This window comes from Chiloscyllium punctatum, chromosome 34 (genome assembly GCF_047496795.1).
Source record: "Chiloscyllium punctatum isolate Juve2018m chromosome 34, sChiPun1.3, whole genome shotgun sequence".
Classification (NCBI taxonomy): Eukaryota; Metazoa; Chordata; class Chondrichthyes; order Orectolobiformes; family Hemiscylliidae; genus Chiloscyllium; species Chiloscyllium punctatum.
Genome location: NC_092772.1, coordinates 5,840,782 through 5,848,739, shown reverse-complemented (window position 1 = coordinate 5,848,739; position 7,958 = coordinate 5,840,782). Strand labels below are relative to the sequence as shown.

Genomic DNA, 7,958 nt, shown 5'->3' with positions numbered 1-7,958 from the left:
GCATGGTGGGATTCAAGCCCGAGTACCCAGACTATTACCTGGTTCTCTGGATTATTAGTCCTATGAAATTACCACAAGTCCAACACAGAAAACCACAAAAGCTGATCTTTTCCAATAAAATGTCTTTTCACCAAAACTGCCCTGGGTATTTTCCATGAGCCTGACGCTCCAATTGTCTCTGGCCTATGTCAGTAAAAGCTGCTGCATGTGGATTGATTTCACAACCGCGGTATCCAAATGGATCGATTTGTTTGAAGGCCCCGTTGGTGGGATTGGGGCACGTTCACCCAACAACAGTAACCGCAGCAGCAGCACAGACAGAACAGTATGAATGTGAAAGAGAGTGATAGATTGGGCATTGCCTCAGAGAAATGGGGGGAGGGACGGAAAGGAGGCTTAATGATCGTGGGAAGGAGAGAAACCTCTGACAACGGGTGTGTTTCAATCCTGATATATGACACGCAGAGATGTAAGAGAGCGGAATTTGAAGGTAAAATAATTAATTTCTTAGCTTGTGTCACAAAAAGGACAACGGAGAGAACACTTAGTGCCGTGATTTGGTTTCAAATCGTGGTTACTGTGGTCACAATGCAAAATACCGACAACCACGATCACAGTAACCACAGAACAGGATGCTTGCAAGCAGCAATAAGTATACTAGCAGAGGAAATGTTCGGAAGAACAGCAAATGTACAATATCCGTACTCAGCAAACAGTGACAGACATGTGGGACCTGAGAATGAGCTGAATCTTTCATATCGATGTCCTCAGAGGCTGTGGAGATCCCTTGAATAAGAACGTTGAAAGATGGGATTGATCGATTTCGACAAAACATCAAAGACTCGGGGGACAGGACAGGATATTGTTGAAATGGATGCTTCAATAGCATTTTAGCTTAACATCGGCACAGCCGCCCAGATCCAACCGGAAATAGGGATGGGAATCAGTGCGCAGAGTTACCAGTGATGCAATAGGTGAGCGTGTGATGGTACAGAGGCTCAAGAAATTCCTCGGTTGAATGTGCTCCTGCTCAAAGGAATGGTTGTCCCCGTTTATACGATCATAGCGATTTCCGGTGCATCTTTCTAAGACAGCTGAGTGGCACAAGTGTTGCGTGTTGAGCCCTTAACTTTGCAGTGGTGGGTTTAAAAGATGATTTTGCTGTTTGGATCTGTGTTTCCGATACTGGTGGTGGCAGCTACATTTGCTCGCATCAGCTCAGTATCAGTTTCTTCCACACAGTCAAGACTTCAACCTGGAGAAGGTGGTGTTGGATGATATTTTAAACTAGTCATCCTTGGGGGTTGGGACACGGAAACGGTGATGTTTACGTTCGACTAATAAAACTTGAAATACAAGCCTGACCTCAGGAACAGAGATCATGACTTTAAGCCATACTCTTTATGTTGTACCAAAATGCAATACCTTCCATTTATCCAGATTGAACTCCATGTTACATTTTTCAGTACAACGACTCATTGGATTAAGATCCTTTTGAAACTTAGATAATCTTCATCACTGTCTACAATTCTGGTGTCGCCTGCAAACCTATGAAGCATGCCAGCTGTGAGTTCCAGTGTTTTCTCATATAGATCAATGATTCCTATTTACTTGTAGTGGCCGTGATTTAGCAGTGTGCAGATCATACAACAGTTAGTCATGCAATTAACCATGAGGAAGAAAGCTGCAGACTACAGGGAGATACCAAACAATTGGAAATAAAAATGGTGAAAGCAATTCATTCCAGGGAAGTGGGTGATAGTGAAGCAAAATTAAACTTCAAACCAGCTGCCCCCGCTCCAGTTGCAGCACTCAGCTGTCTCAGCAAGATGCCCTGTAGATTGCTGTTATTATAAACGGGAACAGATTTTTCCTTCTGCCCCGCCTTTGACCAGAAGCACTCCCAACCTCGGAATTGCTTGCGCCTATAAACCATCATAGAAACCGTGCATTCTCCGTTGATTCACTTGAACCATCGAGTATCTGTGCGACCTCATTCCCATCTCAATTTCAAGTTGCATCTTCGCGACTGCGCCACTCAGTTCCTCTGATTCTGGGCTGGGATCTGGGACTATGTGGCAGCAGTGGTTACTGCCTTGTGTGGGGAAACTCGGGAAGTAACCGATGTTAAACTGCATTGCTATTGAAATATACATTTCAACAAAAGCTTGGTATAAACAATGACTGCAGATGCTGGAAACCAGATTCTGGATTAGTGGTGCTGGAAGAGCACAGCAGTTCAGGCAGCATCCGAGGAACATTAAAATTGACGTTTCGGGCAAAAGCTCTTCATCAGGAATACAGGCAGAGAGCCTGAAGGGTGGAGAGATAAGTGAGAGGAGGTTGGGGGTGGGGAGAAAGTAGCATAGAGTACAATCGGTAAATGTGGGAGGGGATGAAGGTGATAGGTCTGGTGGGAGGGTGGAATGGGTTGGTGGAATAGATGATAGGCAGGTAGGACAACACAGGAGAAGTCATGGGGACAGTGCTGAGCTGGAAGTTTGGAACTATGGTGAGGTAGGGGAAGGGGAAATGAGGAAACTGTTGAAGTCCACATTGATAACCTGGGTTGAAGTGTTCCGAGGTGGAAGATGAGGCATTCTTCCTCCAGGTTTCTGGTGGTGAGGGACCGGCGGTGAAGTAGGCCCAGGACCTCCATGTCTTCGGCAGAGTGGGAGGGAGATGTGAAATGTTGGGCCACAGGGCTGTGTGGTTCATTGGTGCGGGTGTCCCAGAGATGTTCCCTAAAGCGCTCTGCTAAAAGGCGCCCAGTCCCCAAATGTACAGGAGACTGCACCGGGAGCAACAGATACAATAAATGATATTGGTGGATGTGCAGGTAACAAAAGCTGCACTGTCCTCGGAGTCCTTGTTGTTTTGGAGAAATATATTTATCTCAGCCCTCAACACATTAATGATGGAATTAACACAGCCACTGGGGAACCGATGTTAAACAGTCAGACCATTCTGAGTTCCCACATATCTGCTACTGTTCGCTAAGCACTGATAGTATGCATTTGGTGCTCTGCCTAACATTCCTTATAATACTGTACTTAGAGCGTGGACTCGTTGTGTTCGTCTGTGATGTGCTGTGATCGTATAGTGGTTAGTACTCTGCGTTGTGGCCGCAGCAACCTCGGTTCGAATCCGAGTCACGGCACTAATAGCTCTGTGTGTCCCTGCCTTTTGTGAAATACAAAGGAATCAGTTGTTTCAAAGTTTTGATTTTCTCCAAGGTGATTTTTTTCCTCCAAGTTCTGCTCGCTCACATCTCTGTGTTTCATATGTCAGAATTCAAATCCACCCGTTCTCAGAGATTTCTTCCCTCCTACGATCACTAACCGAACTTTCCATCCCATACCGCCATTTCATTAATTTGGAGATGCCGGTGTTGGACTATGGAGTACAAAGTTAAAAATGACCCAACACCAGTTTATGGTCTTACAGGTTTAATTGAAGCACTAGCTTTCGGAGCGCTGCTCTTTCCTCATGTGTTTGCGGATTCATTTCCTATTTCATTGAGGCATTGCAGAATCTAATACAGACTCTCACATTGATACCGATCTGTCTGTGTGGCTGGGGTCACTGTTGCTGGGTGAACGTGCCCCAACCCCACCATCGGGACCTGCAGACCATTTGATCCATTTAGTTACCACTGCTGTGAGATCAATACTCATGTAGCAGCTTTTACTGATACGGACCAGATATTATTGGGGTTGGGGAGGGGGGTGGCAAGCTCAGGAAAATGGCACAGAACAGTATCGGGGAAAAGCGACTTCATTGGATAAGATCAGTTTCACTGCTTTTCTGCAATGGCTGAGCGCTATTACCACTGAAACTGAACTGTTAATTCAGACACCAGGTACCTGGGTTTCACTCCGACCATGCTAGGTGGTAGAATTGGGATTCAATAAATATCTGGAATTAAGAATCTAATAACTCCTATATATCCATGTTCAATTGATGAAAAAAAACAAAACTATCTGACGTCATTTAAGGAATGTAACAGCCATTCTTACCTGCTGGGGCCTCCATGTGACTCCAGAATCACGACAATACGGTTGAGTCTCAACTACCCGCTGTGCAATTTGGTATAGCAATCAATACTGCCGAGCCAGCGACGCCCTCATACTGTAACAGAATAGAAAAAAACGTTCATTCGGCCCTAGCTAGATTACTGTGTGCAGTTCTGCAATTCAGAGTACTGCATGGATGTGATCGCACTGGGAACGGTGCAGTAGAGATTCACTGGGATATTGTCTGGGCTGAAGAGTTTCAATTGTGAGGAGAGATTGGACAGACTGGGGTTGTTTGTCTCCGAGCAGAGGAGATTGGAGAAGACATGACTGAGATGTACTAAATACTGAGGGATATGGATAGGATAGACTGAAAGAAGCCTTTGTTATTGATGGAGGGATGGAACACTGGGGCCAAGAGATTTCGGGAAAAGGCAGAAAGGTTTGAGTAGATTTGCGGAAAGGGTCAGGGAGGCGGAAATCATTCTAACCTTAATAAAAAACTTGAGATGTTGATTTGCGATGCCAAAACATGTAAGATTATGGGCGAAACGATGGAACTTGATTCAGGTCGTTAAGCAGTTGTGTTTGACAAGCGCGGCCACAACAGGCTGAAGGGCCTCCTTCGACGTTGTTGTCCTCCACAGTATCGTGGTTAGTGTCCCCACCTGTCACAGGGCTCAATAATCCGCTGGGGGCATCGTAAAGGTTTTAAACCTGTCGCTCTGTTCCCCAGTGAAGGTTATTCATGGCTGGCCTTGCATTCTCGATGGGACATGTTTCAGGAAGGACAGTGCTGTCTGAATCATTTGGGGAAGTACTGCAGCTCCTGGGGAGACAGAGGGCCAGTGAAAGTGCAAACACGTAACTTCAGCAAACTGCACATTGTGTTTGTGTTGCAATCAAAACCATTATATAGAGTTGTTCCTGACTGATGTGTTTCATTTAAAGCAGGAATCTGAGGAAGAAAACAGAATGAACCCATTTAGATCTGAGTGCAGAAACATTTCCAGCAGAACTACTGAGGTTGTACAGCGTAGAACCGCCTTTGGATGTATTGAATTCGGGTTGATGGGCGCAGCTTGCTTTCACTAGGCGGAGTTGCCAGTGTGTAAAGCCATTACACATGATCCAGATAGTGTTCAATGTGATGTTACATTTGATCAGTGGTTCGCACTGCTCTGAAGTCTGTAGGTTAGGTGGATTGGTCATGTAAATGGCGCTCATCTGTCCAGGGAGTGAACTCAGTCAGTTCAGTGAATTAGCCAGGGGTAACGCAGTGATAAGGTCAGCAGTCACATGTTGCCAGGTTTTATTCCACCAGGTTTATTTGAAATCACAAGCCAGAGGTCTGCGGGGATAGAGACGGGAGCTAGGTCTGGTTGAGATGCTGTTCATAGTCTCCCGACAGACCCGATTGACTCAACTGTACTTTCTGCAATGTAGGGAATCGGTGATTCAATTAGAGAGGACACTTCCAGCGTTTACTGTGCTGCTAAGACATTGGAGACGATGCTGACAGCATTTAGTGGGGATAGAGTTTTATTTATTTGTGTTTTGGAAAATTTGAAACTAAACCAAGGAAAACCGAATGAAAGTTTTCCAGAGTATTTGAGGTTTGGAGAGAGTAAATATGTGGCAAATTCACTTTTTCAAGTTCATAAATTTCTGAAAGTCAAGATTTCAAAACCATCGATGTAGGACAAAGAAATAATGGGGGCAGAATTTCTGTCACTCAGACAATCTGTTTCCAAAATATTTGGAAAGGCACATTGAGAGACACACAAGCAGTGAGTTTCAACAGGAGAGAGACAGCCTGTGGCCAGGTAAAAGTGTAAAGGAGGATGGAGGGCGTAGAAGGTGCGAGGAAACAATATCTAATTTGGATGACTTCAGATGCAAAGAAATATCGGAAATGTCTGCAGCTGAGTAAGATTCAGCAAAAAAACACAGTGTTTTTTAAAAGATTTCTATTAATATTCCACATGAAGCATAATAAATGGAACTGAGCAGATTTGGTATATTGTCAAGGAAAGCTATTCCATAATGAATAGGAAGTGACCCGTCTCTTGGAGATCGATTTCCTGCTTTAATCCCATGCCTTAAAGATGGGAGGAGGAACGCCATGATTTTGGGTTCATTTGATACCCATTGAAATCTGCCAATGTAACTGAGCATCAAAACTGCCATCTTGTTGTGTAGTTCAACCTTCTGTTTTTCTCATCAGTATTTTCGTTCAGCTGAAATAAATTCGGAGCAAAATTGAATTCAACATTGAACGTGGACGATCTTGCTCTTGCCCTTCATTGCACCGGAGATTTGTGAGAAATCGGTACCTCATCAAAGTCGAAGTAAAGCAATTTGATACTGTTGTAAGTTACATTGGGATAATGAAATGGAGTGCAAACGTTTCTTTTCTCCTTTCATTCAATCTTGACATTCTATGAATTTACGTCGAATGAAAGGGGAACAAATAAGGAAAGATCGAGTGCAATAGTTTATCCAGTGGGATTGTGAATTTTAATGTAATACTCCACACAAAGTTCTGATCAGTATTTTAAACAGTCAATTGAATTGGAATCGCAGAAAACTTTTCCAATGAAATGAATCTTTCAGTCTTTCACAACCTTTTGCTGTGTGAATCATACCGCGATCCATCATCTGGTGTGATCACCAAGTTGGCAACAATATTAGATCCACCAATTTTCTTTAGCCATGACAACATCTGCACATGCCCATCTGCGGTGTGCCCAGTGCCATTTGTTGTATCCAGGCCCCAACACATTTCCTGTTCATGAGCTTATGAGCATAGTTCCTGATCTGTCTGATCAGATTGAGAAACCTTTTCTATCATTTCATCCCCTCCCCTCAGAATTCTAAAGGTATCAATAAAATAAGGCGTTAGACCAAATGATGTAGGATTGGAAGTCGGCCATTCAGCACATCGAGTCTGCTCCACCATTCAACGAACTCATGGCTGATCTGATAATCCTCAACTCCATTCTCCAGCATTGCGTCGACAAAGCTTTATCATCTTTCTGGTTAAATATCTGTGTGGCACAGTTTGAAAATACACAACAATTCAGCTTCAACAACAATTTCGGCAAGGAGTTCCATCGATTTACTGGCCCCTGAGCAAAGAAAATACCCTATAGTCGTATGCGGCCCTGTGGCAAAGTGGTTAGCGCTGCTGCCTTATAGCGCCAGAGACCCGCGTTCTATTCCTGCCTCAGGCGACTAGCTGTGTGGAGTTTGCACGTTCTGCGTGGGTTTGCTCCGATTTCCTCCCACAGTCCACAAATGTGCAGTTTAGATGAATTGGCCATACTCAATTGCCTGCAGTGGGAGGTGTAGGTGGGTCGGTGCAGACTTGTTGGGCTGAAGGGCCTGTTTCCACACTAATCTAATTTCTGAACTAAACACGCAATATCTAATTCTGCTTTCCTCTTACCAGAGGGTGAACCACCAGCCCGTAACTACCCTGAATATTGAACGTTGATAAATGTTATTATGTGATTATAGAGCTCCCCTCCGTCTTCTTTGTTTCAAGGAGAATAATCCCAGCCTTTCATTCCACGAAGCTCCATTTTCTGCAGTGTTGACAACATGCTCATTAATCTCTGCTGTCCCTGCAGCGTCCTTACATATTTTTACGGCAGGCGGAGACATTTATGTGAAGAAACGGTTGGAATTTCAAGCACGGACGGGAATTGGAACTTGAAATCAAGCATGACTGGAATCAGATTTTCCACACAAGGACGAAATAGAGTAATGAACACTCCGACAAATGAGAATCTAATCATATTTCATTGACATTCAATAACTTTACTGTAAACAAATTACCCCGTGCAGTCGTCCACAGAGCTATTATTTCGGGGGGAAAAAACTTATAGAAACTGGCGACATAAACACTTTGACAACAACAACATGTTCTTTTGACAT

The 7,958-nt window shown here is 44.1% G+C and overlaps 1 non-coding gene across 1 annotated transcript; it reads left to right on the top strand.

The window, feature by feature from the left end:
- The first annotated feature begins 3,088 nt into the window (after positions 1-3,088).
- On the top strand, positions 3,089-3,160 carry trnah-gug (transfer RNA histidin (anticodon GUG)). Its single transcript has one exon. It is a non-coding gene; the product is annotated as a tRNA-His (tRNA).
- The last annotated feature ends 4,798 nt before the right edge of the window (positions 3,161-7,958 follow it).